This window comes from Lissotriton helveticus, chromosome 3_1 (assembly GCF_964261635.1).
Source record: "Lissotriton helveticus chromosome 3_1, aLisHel1.1, whole genome shotgun sequence".
Classification (NCBI taxonomy): Eukaryota; Metazoa; Chordata; class Amphibia; order Caudata; family Salamandridae; genus Lissotriton; species Lissotriton helveticus.
In genome coordinates this window covers 1,925,218,486-1,925,231,093 of record NC_136061.1, presented here as the reverse complement: position 1 = coordinate 1,925,231,093, position 12,608 = coordinate 1,925,218,486, and positions in this window count along the sequence as shown.

The following is a 12,608-nucleotide window of genomic DNA, read 5'->3' as shown; positions in this document are numbered from 1 at the left end:
TACAAACGTTGCAAAATGCAGCTGCTCGTTTACTTATTGGCTTGCCTAAGTTTGCTTCGGTCGCACAGGAATTGAAGAAATTGCACTGGCTTCCGATACGCAAACGTATAATGTTTAAATCATTATGTATGGTGTTCAAAGCAGTGAATGGACTTGGTCCATCTTATCTTCAACAACATTTCCAACTGTATAAACCAGGTAGACAGCTGAGATCAGCAAACAAAGGACTAGTCAAGACTCATGGGATCAGGAAAGCACGATGGGGAGGACGTAGTTTTATATCCGGAGCCGCCTCCATATGGAATAAATTGCCCTTGGTCCTGAAACAAAGCACCAACCTGATGACGTTCAGGAAAAACATTAAGACCTGGCTCTTTGACCTTTAATAATCTGTGATCATCTTAGGGGAGAAATCATATTGTTTCAGCGCCAGGACACCGCCCGGTAACAGTGCGCTTTAAAAATGGTATAAAATAAATAAAATAAAATAAAATGAATTAATAATAATTAACAACCAATTAATAATTAATTAATAATAAATTAATTCCCACTATTTATAGACTATAATATCTAAATTAAATAAAGTCTAATAAATTAAAGAAAATGTATTTTAATTCATTATTTCCCACCGTATTCCCCATAAACCCACAACTAACTACAGAATTAAATTGTAATTAAAATAAATTTATAACTACTAGAAATTTAAGACATATATTAAAAAACAAAAGCAATACTTATACAATAAAATTGTTCACATACATCTAAAATACAATCTAAAATACATAACACTAATTAAAACATCGATATTTTAAACAACTATATTTTTGCAAACGATATTAATGACTTCGATATTTTCAAAAACGATATTTCTGACCTCCAAGTCGATATTCTTGACCACAATATTCTTGCTGTCAATATTTCTGCATCACGATATTTCCAACTCGATATTTGTGTATGTCAACATTTCAAACTCAATATTCTGTCTGTGCCCCACGCGGAAGGAGATTCTGCCGTTGAGATATTGAGGTCTGGTGTTGTGGAGGCATTTGGAGGCGTGGGTGATTATCTTGAAAGGTACTCTCTTCTCAAAGGGGAGCCAGTGGAGGTTGCACAGGTGTTGGGTGATGTGTTCGTGTCGAGGGATGCAGAGGACTACTCTGGCTGCTGTGTTCTGTATGGTCTGGAATTTGCAGGGCAGAGACTTGTTGATCCCGGCATAGAGGGCGTTCCCGTAGTCCAGTCTGCTGGTTATGAGTGCGTGGGTGACGGCCTTCCTTGAAGGTCTTGCAGAGGATGCCGAGAGTGTTAAAGCAGGTGGAGGCGCCAGTGTTGACCTGTCGGGTCATGGAGATGGGGAGTCGAGTATGTGCCTAGGTTTCGGCCGTGGTCCGTAGGGATGGGGGGCTGCTGAGGGCGGTGGGCCACCAAGTGTTGTCCCAAGCAGGGCCCATGGACGAGGACCTCTGTCTTCTCTGAGTTGAGCTTCAGGCAGCTGCTGCTCATCCAGGATGCAACGTCTTTCATTCCTTCATGGAAGTTGATTCTGGTGGTGATGGGGTCATGAGTGAGGGAGAGGATGAGCTAGGTGTTGTCAGCGTAGTATACTATGCTGAGTCAGGCCTCTGTCTGTGACTTTGGCTGCAAAGGGGAGGAGGGAGATAGGCCGATAGTTCTTGAGGTCCGTGGGGTCTGCTGAGGGCTTCTTGAGTAGGGGTCTGACCTCAGCACATTTCCAATCGTCGGAAAAAATGCCAGTTTTGAAGGTGGCGTTGATGGTGCATCGCAGTTCTGGAGCGATGGCTGGGGCGGCTCTGTCGAAGATGTGTGGGGGCCAGGTGTCCATGGGGGCTCCTGAGTGGATGCCTTTCATGGTCGATGCGGTGTCTTTGGTGGTGACTGGGGACCAGGAAGAGATGATGGGCTGGCCGGCATTGCTGGAGGAGGGAGTGGTTTCGGAGCCAGGTGTCTGGTTGTTGAAGTTGTCGTAGAGGCTCTTGATTTTCAAATGGAAGTAGGAGCCAAGCTTGTTGCAGAGTTCCTGGGATGTGGTGATTCACTGGGGGGGGGGGGGGGTTGACGAATTCCTGATTGACGCTGAAGAGTTCTTTGGAGTTGCTGCAGTTGGGGAGGATCTTGTTCTGGATGAAGGTCCTTTTGGTGGATCTGATGCGCTGGTGGTATGCTGTCATGGCGTTCTTGTAGACAGTGCAATTTGCTGATGTTTTGCTGTTTCTCCAATTCTTCTCAAGTCAGATGTGTCTGGATTCTTGGAGGTCGGTGGTGACCCAGGCATCTATACTGGGGCACTGTTTGATGTAGGGTTAGGTAGGGGTGCAGACTTGTCTGCGCAGTTGGCGATCCATCTGTGGAGGTCTTTGACTGCGAGATTGCCATTGGTAGAGGTGGTGGGCACATCGCGGTTGAGGGCGGAGTTGAGTTGTTCCTCAGTGACTTTGCTCCTGTTTTTTTGTGGAGGGCGCGGGGTGCAAGTTTGGGCGGTGTGGGTTTGTTGACGAGGAAGTGTACACAGTGAAGGTCTGTCAATGGTGGTTACGTGGCATAGCTGAAGCGGATGTTGTACCAACCTGCGATGATGGGGTCGAGGGTGTGTCGAGCCTTGGGGGTAGGGGTGATGACAAGCTGTTTCAGTCCGATGTTGCCGAGGTTGTCCAGGTGGGCGGTGGAGTTGGGGTCGCTGGTGTTGTCAAGGTGGTAGTTCAGGTCTCCAATGAGCATGTAGTCCATGGAGGGGATGGAGTGGGGTGCAATGAGGTCCAACATTTCTCTGCTAGAGGATGCAGGAGCCCTAGGACTCACCAAGATGGTTCAATCTTTATAAGCATCCACTTAGAAATCTCGTTGTGGAGATTCTTTGCTGCTCCACAGTGGTCGGCTGACCTTTTCCACCATGGGTGAATTAGACCTCTTTCAAAAACGATGAATGCATCATAGACATTTTGTTTGTTTGTTTCAAAACCTTTATTTATCGTACGGTTTGAGTCTCTAATGATCTTTATTCAGTTTAGTAAGTTTACAGAAATATAAAAAAATAGATTGGTTAGAAGTCAGCATTAGAAAAATGCACATTATTCCAAAAAGAAGCCTAGTAAACTAACTAAGGAACCTATTCTAAATAGAACCCATCAAGATGCAGTAAGGAGTTCGCAGAAGTTGGGTTTAGTGCAGAAGGGGTACAGAGAGCCGTCCTAGCTGGCACAGCCAAGGCACAAGCAGTAACTGCCACTTAGAGTACACGCAGGGAAAGATGCTTGTCAACACTCCAGGTGACATCAATGGATTCTGCCAGCATCACATCACCACAAGTTCCGTTGGAAAAGAACGAGTAATATATGAACTTCTCCTGAAGAGCCGTTCTGGAAACTCACCCGAGTTCCCTACAGCTGTAGTAGCAAATGTAAATAAGAGTGCGATCCTTGCAGTAGCATTGGTCACAAGTAATACAATTAAACCAGAACTAAAGCAGAGTCAATCACCTCAGGGAATAACTAAGGAGGCCATTTCTTCATAAGAAGTGTCTAAGGCTAGGGGAAAAATCCAACAGCAGGACCACCGGAAAAGTCCAGAGAATGAATTGAGAGAGTGTATGCTAACTAGCTAGCAACACTCATTAATTTAGGTTTGTACTATTATAACAATTTTTAAGGCATCTTCTGTTGGTATCCAATGAGAATCATTTGCGAGGTGGTGTCGTCGGTCATGGGATGCCTCTTCTTCCCATTCTCACAGTCTGCACTCATGTTCCATGTTCGATACAGTTACTACAATACTTGTTACATGAGGGAAGGTTCTCATGACAACCCTCTAACCTTAGCTAAATGATGCACTATGAGCTCGATGTGTGAACAATGGCTAGTCAGTAATGTGTAAGCAACTGTCAATGTAATTCTTAAGCATCATTCACAAACGTTTCTAGGTCATCATCATTTATTATAAGCAGTTCTAATAAGTTCAATGTATTGTAATAAATGATCTAAGATGGGGTGATGAGCTGTACGAACACGGGGGCTTTTTTATGAGCCTTTGCGTCACTTTTACGCTGCTGGACTTTTTGTGACGCACCAGCGGAGTAAAAAATGTACCTTGTTGCACCATATTTACAAAGTGACGCATCTAGGTAGATGCGTCACTTTGTAAACCCCTGCGCCATATTATACCTGCGCCAGATATAATGTATGCAATGGGGGGCGTTTTGTCGCAAGAAAGAGTCATAGAAGTGACGCAGTAAAATCTATAAGATTTCACTGCGCATTTCTTGGATGCTAATGCGTCAAAATCTAACGCCTGCCTCATGGCAGGCGTAAGACTAACGCAGGCACTAACAACATGAGACTTGCCCATGTGAAAGTACACATTGCTGGAGTTGCGTCACTTTTGTGACACATTCCAGCAATGTGTCACTTTTATGCCTACCGATACGTCAGAAATACTGATGTATCTGTAACTCCTTGCGACATGATGCGTCATACTGTAAATATGACGCATCGTTAGTGTTGCAGGGAGAGCGCAGTGAAAAGTGACGCATCGCTGTTTTCACGCAGCAATGCGTCACTTTTCATAAATGAGGCCCATGATGTTTAAGTCAGCACATTTTTAAAAGATGTCACTAATGCTAAGCAGTTGAATAAAATGTCTTACTCATGTAACTGTGAGCAAGAATCGAGTGTAAAAAAAAGACATTTGGGGCTCATTATATGTAGATTTTAAAAATGGTTACCCAGTGGAATTGTTTTTTTAAACTTGCATTAATTAGCAAAGCATTCTAAAACATTCTCAATCCTAGGTGTGATTGACTGATATATTTTTACAGTTTGGTTACAAGAATTCTAAACATTATGCATTTACTCTTTTGCCTATGAATCCTTTTCTAACGTAAACATTTCTGCAGCATTCAAAACAATCTAAGAAGCAATTCTTCTAACACAGTGAGTACATTGTTTTTCTAAATTCATGCTTATTTCTCCCAAGGTCGAATGTCTTAAACAAAAGTGCCATGCAGGTGTAGACCCTTATGCAAACTTTAGCTAGTAACCTTTCAGTTAGTGAACTCTGTACTCAGATGTTAAACTGGTACTTAATATGTTAAAAGACAAAACAGCGAAATAATACTGCCACAGAATGTGCCACATTGTGCTGCATAATTTAGTCAACCGTATTGCTTAATTTTCTCCTAGTGACCTTATTTAGCTGAGGCATGAGTGTTTACAATGCAGTCAGTGTAACGTTTAAGTAAGGGTATAAAGTACTCACACTCCTTAGTACCCATAGTGAGTCCAATGTATGAATGGAGTACAGCGCTAAGTCTAAGGAGGGCATGCAAGGGAAGACTGACAACAACGTACTATCGGCATCAATATGGGACCACAATGAAGAATGCACCTCAGACCTGAACACAACTGCATGAAGAAGAGTTTTTATAGGCCTGAAAGTGAAAGCTAAAGCTCAGCAGTCTCGGCTTTCTTAGTAACGGGAAATCGCATAGTCAGGGCCAGTGCTTAATTTGTAAAATATTAAGTGCCAGGGCTCTGACCAGGAGGCCACTGCAGCTTGCACCACTCATAGCCCTTGTCATCGCTGCCAAAACAACTACTAATCATCTCTCTCGCATGCAAATGCGACAGTTCAAATTATTACAGGTCCCCAAAGTTAAAGGAATGGCTGGGGAGGCAGATATCAACTGTAATGTATATTTTATTCCTAAATTACCGTTGTTCTGCTCATCTCTAAATTAGATGAGCAACGCCACCATGTGGTGGACTGTAAGTATAGTGTTGACAATTAGGTGCCGATGCCGAGCACCGGATACCAATTAAGTGCTGGTGCTGAGCACCTGAAAGCACCGGCTCAAATTAAGCACTGCAGGGACTAAGAGGAAGCCTAAGGATAGAGCAGAATCATTGAGTAAAGGGATGACGCCTTTTTGGGAAGAGTAGAACAGCAGAACTGGAACCGAGATTTTTGTTCACTAGAAAACATAAAAAATTCCGTCTCACCTGATTGAATTCTACACTTGTTTTTAAATCCATATTTCGATTGTTTCGAGACTTTTCTGTGATGACACTTTTCTGTGACGTCAAACAGAGCTGATGAAAGAGGGGAGCTTGAGGCTCTTCACAGCATGGAGGAGCTTGGGGCTCTTCACTGGCAGGGTTTAAGGCCTTCAAGAATCTACCTGAAGCATTGAGATAATCAGGTGAAAAATGATTGATAAAGCCATTCTAGGGCCACGTGTCAGAATATCGAGGCACAAAATATGGCCCTGCATCAATTTTTACTGTAGAATATTAACTAACACACTGTCAAGGTAGGTTTAGAAGCACTATTAATTCCATATTTACTTATTTTAAAGCAACATATATATATATAATTCATGGGATTGTGTAATCCCTGCATAAATGCCAGTCTGTAAATTCTTTATAATGAGCAACTTGTAATGCACCCAGTTGCCCATTATAAAGAAAAGAAACTAGAACTTGACTGTTATAAGTCATTTTATAGCCGAGTTCTGAAGTTTTGCACTGTTACATCAGTACTTTATACTTGGCATTATGAAAAAGGCAATTTAAGACATGATGGGGCATATTCTCAAGGAGTTATCGCTGAGTTAACTGCACTTTATCGCAGCCAAAGTCGCGTACATTTATCACATCATTCACAAGCTGGTGCTAACAGCCGATATCACCAGTTTACCAGCGATAGCAGCCGTAAAAAACATCACCACAGACGACCCCAGCAACTATCGCTAATGCGATGCAGAGTAGGCGTTCCCGTGCCAAAATCCGCGACAACCTCACTCCACAACATTCTCCACGACCAGCCAGATCGGAGAAAAGACAACGAAACATGCAATAAGGCGTGTTAGCAGCAGAAAACTAACACCTGCTTTGACCTGGTGTAAAGTGGGATGACAGCCTGCACCAGAAAAGGGAGCCCAACCCCGAGCCACACCTGAAGGGCAACAGATGCCATGGAGCCACTGAACATGCGGGCCCAAGAGGGCCAAAACACCCACCGCCAACACCCCCAGGATCCCCTTGCCCCAAGCCCCGGACCCCCACAGCTCCCCCCGAACCAACACGGAGGCTGCGCAGAAAAAGACAGCGACCCTCAGAAAATGCACCAACCTCACAGACCCAACAACAGAGAATGTCATTGCCCACTATATGCTCAAAGGGAAAACCCTCCTCCACATCCTGACCACCATTGTCCACAGGCTGATGGTACCAACACAACAGACAACCGACTTCCCTCTGCAGACAAAGCTGCCAGCTGTGCTGCATCTATTAGCCTCTGGTACCTTCCAACCAACAACCGCCTGAGACAGAGGAGTGACACAGCCAGCCCAATCCAAGTCCCTCACAACGGCACCATCAGCCTGGTACCCCACTATGTAAACTACCCACACACTGCACAGGAACAGCCAGAGACCAAGCAAGGTATCTACGCCACAGCTGGCTTCCCGCACATGTCAGGGGGCAATTGACTGCACACATGTCCATCTAGTGCCCCCTGGCAACACTGCACACAAGAAGCGCAACAGAAAGCACACGTATCCCACCAATGTCCAGGCAATATAGGACCACTGGAGAATCTCTTCCAATGTCGTCGCCAACCTCCCAGGCAGTGTGCATGGTTCCTAAACCTTCCGACAGTCGGGTCGAAACATCAACGCCCTCATAATTAGCCTGGATCACAAGCCCTGAATCTAGGGTGCCACACGAGGATACATTTTGTGTATTTATAATTGAGCGTAAAGGAACCTCGATTGTCTCAATGTGGCCAGACTAGAAAAGACTGAGAATTGTTTATCAGTCCAACATAAAAATGTTTTTAACTGTCCCTTATCAAACTATCTGCTATTCTTTTTCACCGCTTCCACGCCAGAGCACCTTCTGTTTTTGCACGTTCTATTGGAGCAATCTTTCCCCCTTCCCCCTTCCTCTCTTTGTTTGACACAGTAAATAATCAACTGTTCACCTTATGATTTGGAATAAAACTCGTGGTGAAATATATCTTGGTTGTTGCACTTTTTAGTCTAACTTTACTGTGTTTATTACTGCGAGCTAAACATTGTGCATGCTCAAAAAATCGTTTTCTAATCAATAAGTGTAGACTTGATACATATCGTTTAAAAGAAAAGGTCTAGGACCATTGCCTTTTGTATTGTTAAATATAGTTTAATGTGCCATTCCTACCTGGACATGTACTTACCTTGATGATATATGGTAAATATATATGTGATCTAACTTAACTATATATACTCACCAAGATGCAATGGTCGTAGTAGATATTCTGGTCTCAATAGTAATTTATAAAAAAAAAATACTCACTGAGAAGGCTATGTGTTGTATGCTGCTGTTTACTGTCAATAAAAAAGGTGCACCAGGTACACCAAATGTCAGCATAAGCCACCTCGCTGACTATTGGGAGATAAAGGATCCAAATGTGTCTATCTATAGATAGATGGATATAAATATTTATTTATTTATTTATTTAAGTTTTGTATAGCGCTAGCTAGACCCGAAGGTATCAGAGCGCTTCACAACGGATACAAATAAGCATCAACATAACAGGTAGGTCGAGCAGGGTAGGGAAAGTATGGGAAAGCATAGTAGGAAGTAAAAGTCTATACATTGACAGCATGAGGGCGACATGGCGGAGAACAAGGGAGAGTCATCAGGTTCTCGCTGGGACCAAAGAGATAGTGAACTATTAAAGTCAGACGGTGATTCTCGTTACGATCCAGCTCGCTCAAGAAAGAAGGTTTTGAGTAGTGTCTTGAATTTTAGGAAGGAGGTTGTCATCCTGATGTGAGGGGGGATGGAGTTCCATATCTTAGGAGCATTTCCCGCAAAGGACCTGTTAGATCTTTTGCGTTTCTGTGATTTCAGAGGTATGAGTAGGAGCGTGTTGGAGCTTCTGAGGGTCCTGGACTGACCGGCTCTCTTGAGTTTATTGGCCAGATATTCCGGTTTACCTGTATGTAGGGCTTTGTGTGTGAGGCAGGCTGTGCGGAAGTTGGCTCGAAGATTATTAGGAAGCCATTTCAGGTCCTTGAGAGCCGGGGAGATGTGCTCATATTTCTTAGTTCCTGTGACCATTCTAGCTGCTGCATTCAGGGTAGCCGTCAAAGGACCTAGATGAGATTTGGCTGTTCCAGTCAGAGTAGCTATGCCATAGTCAATCCTGGAGAGTACCAGTGCCTGAGTGGCCTGTTTCAGGTCTTTCAAGGGGAGGAAGGGTTTAAGTTTGTAAAGAAGTTTCAGGTTAAGGAAAGCACTTTTGGCAGTTTTAGAGATGTGTTCTTTCATGTCCAGTTTTGGGTCCAGAGTGATCCCCAGTGATTTGACGGAGGTTGTAGGAACAAGAGGAACATTGAGGGCGTTTAAGGCTTTGAGCCATTCGAGTATTTGGGGATTTTCATTTTTGTTTGAGATGAGGAGCACTTCTGTCTTTTCTTCATTAAGTTTGAGGTGGTTGGATGAGAGCCAGTGTTGGACCTCTGTGAGTGTGTCATTTAGTCTGTGGATGTCTGCAATCGAAGTGGTTTCCAGGTAGAGTTGTGTGTCGTCCGCATAGAGGTGAAAGGGGATGTTGGAGTTCCTTAGAATTGTAGTGAGGGGCTCCATGTAGATGTTGAAAAGTTGTGGAGAGAGTTCTGACCCCTGTGGGACTCCTCTAGTAATGGGGAGGGGGTCCGAATTGTAGCTTTTAATTTTGATAGTTTGAGTGCGGTTGTTGAGAAAGGAGGCGAACCAATTGAGAACAGTATTATCAAAACCCGTTATCTGCTAAAGGACAATGAGTAGTAGGTTGTGATCCACTATGTCGAATACTGCCGAGAGGTCTAAGAGGATGAGGAGGCTACATTGGTTGGAGTCGAGAGACCTGTGTAGGTCATCCATCACATTGAGGATTGCGGTTTCTGTGCTGCAGCCCTTTCTGAACCCAGATTGGTGTGGGTCAAGAAGATTCAAGATCTCCAGGTGTTGTGTTATCTGAGATAGCACACATTTTTCCAAGATTTTCGATAAGAGCGGCAGGTTTGACACTGGTCTGAAGTTGTTCAAGACCGTAGGGTCAAGGCCAGGTTTTTTTAGGAGTGGCGTGACTTGACCTAGTTTAGGGCAGTCCGGGATTGAACCGTCGCTCAAGGAGCTGTTGATAATCTTGGCCCAGATAGGGGCTAGAGTAAGTTTCAGGTCTTTCGTCAGTCTCGAGGGCAGCTGATCAAAGGAGTGAGACGAGGGATTGGCGATGGCAATGAGATCGCTTATCGCTACGGTTTGGATGGGTTGGAAGGAAGACCAGCGAGTGGCTGCCGTTGTTGATCTTGGGTGGGTAGAAGCAGTAGGGTGCAGCTCTGATAGGGCGGAAAGATTGCTGCAAGATCGGTCAATTGAGGCAATTTTTTCGTTGAAGAAGTTAGCAAAATCGTCGCACTGGGATTTGGACGCAGTTACGCTGTCTGTCATGGGTATGGAGGTTTGGTTTCTGATGATATTGAAGAGTTCTTTGGGGCCGTTTTTGGCCTCATCTAGAGCAGAGCAGAAGAAGGATGATTTTTTGTTCTTGATATGATTAAGGTAGGTTTTGCGAGCTGTTTTGAGTTGGTCCCGGTTGAGGGCAGTGGGGTTGTTCCTCCAGGATCTTTCCGTGGCTCTTAGGAGTCTGCGTTCATCATTGATGTCAGTGGAGAACCAAGACCTGGAGGGAATGCTTCTGTTTTTTTTTAGTTTCCTAGGTGCCAGCTGGTCCAGGACACACTCTAGGTTGGAGTGATAGAGCGAGGTGAGATCCGAGGTTGAGAGGAGCTCTGTCGAGCTCGGGAGGAGAGAACTGATGGCATCTTGAAGCTTGTCAGGGGGGACTTTCGATAGGTTTCTGACCCACTTGGGGGAGGTTTGGGTGGGTGGGAGGAAAAGAGCCCGGTGGTTGATATGAAAGAGGATGGCATGGTGGTCGGACCAGTCCACGGGGATGATGTGGTCAATAGAAATTGTCTTTTTGTCCACAATGATTGCATCAAGGATCGCTCCTCTATGGTGTGTTTCTTCTGAGCAGTGTTGGATCATATCGTGGTCTTGTAGAAGGGAGGTGAGAGATTGAATGAGCGGATTCTTGGTTGCGTTCCATCTTAGGTTGAGGTCACCCAGAATTATTTTGACGTCACTGTTGAGAGCGGTTTGAGTGATCAGATCCGACAGCTGTTCGCCAAATACAGTAGCGTTGCCTGGAGGGTGGTAAAGGAGAAGGCATAGGAGTGGGCTGTGGTGGGGCGGATTGATGTTGACCGAGAGGCATTCAAAGGAGTTGTAGATGAGGGAGGAGGATTCAGTAATGGAGAGGTCACTTCTGTGGATAATTGCTATTCCGCCTCCTTTGCGTATAGGTCTGTCTTTGTGGATAAATGAGAAGCCGGGAGGCACCAGCGTGTCCAAGATGGGAGGGGATAGGGTGTTCAGCCATGTTTCGGTGATGAAGGCTACATCTAGGTCATGAGAGAGGATAGTTTCGGCTAGTTCAGTCGCATGTTTGACGGCTGATCTGCAGTAGATGAGCATGCAATTGATGGGGGGGTCTGCATCCGGGTTCCGGTTGACCAAATTCGCTCTGTGTAGGTATGCGAGATGGGCTGGGGGTCTGGCGGTTTTGCGGTGAGGCGGGTCTCTTCTTATACCAGTGATGACTTGGATCGAAGAGAGGGGAGAGGGAAGCGGGAGTATAGCTTGTGCAGGATGGTTGGGGGGGGTTTATAGGATGCGACTCGGGAGCTCACTTCCTGAGGGGAGGGAGAGGAAGAGGTTCTTCTGGGACAGTCAACTTGTGGTTCAGTCCAGGGTTCAGTAAGAGGAGGCCGAGAGCCTGGAGGGGACAGGGGTCCGATCGGGGGGGGGGCGTCATTCCTAATGGGAGGTTGCAGGAGGAGGCGAGGTGAGACGAGATGGGGGGTAGCTGGAGTTTCTCAAGGGAGGAAAGGGTTTCTTTTAGTCCGAGGATCAGCGTGGCGATCTGGGCTTCAAGAAGGTCCAAGCGATGTGTCCTCCTGGGAGCTGGGGGGGTAATGAGGGGGGGGCTGGGCCTTAAGTGAGAGGGGCGAAGGGGCAGGGCCTTCGTGGGGGGGGGAGAAGAGGTAGGAGGGATCGATTTCGGTTTGTAAAGGACTGAAGAGGGAGAGGGGTAATGGGGCGAGATGCTGTTTGGGGGGATAGTTGGGGAGGGAGGGACTGAGACAGCGTTGGGGTTCAGATGGGCGGGGCCGGAGGGGGGGAAAAGGTTTGGGGTGGGATAATGACTGGGGGGATAGCAGGGGTAAGTGGATCAGGTTCAGGGTTCGAGATCAAGTGGTCAGGGAAACGAGAGGGAGGAGGGTTGCTGCCCCTTTGGGAGAGGTGGTTATCTTTACTGAGTGGAATGGAGCACGTTAGAGTTCTGGGAGGTAAGGAGGAAGGGGGGTGTCTGGGGGATTGGGAGATGGAAGGGAGGGAGGGGGGGCAGAGTTCTGGGAGGTAGGGAGGGAGTGGAGGTGGCCGTGGGGTGAGGGGAATTGAGGGACGGGGCTGGGGGAGGCGAATGGCTGGTGATATGAG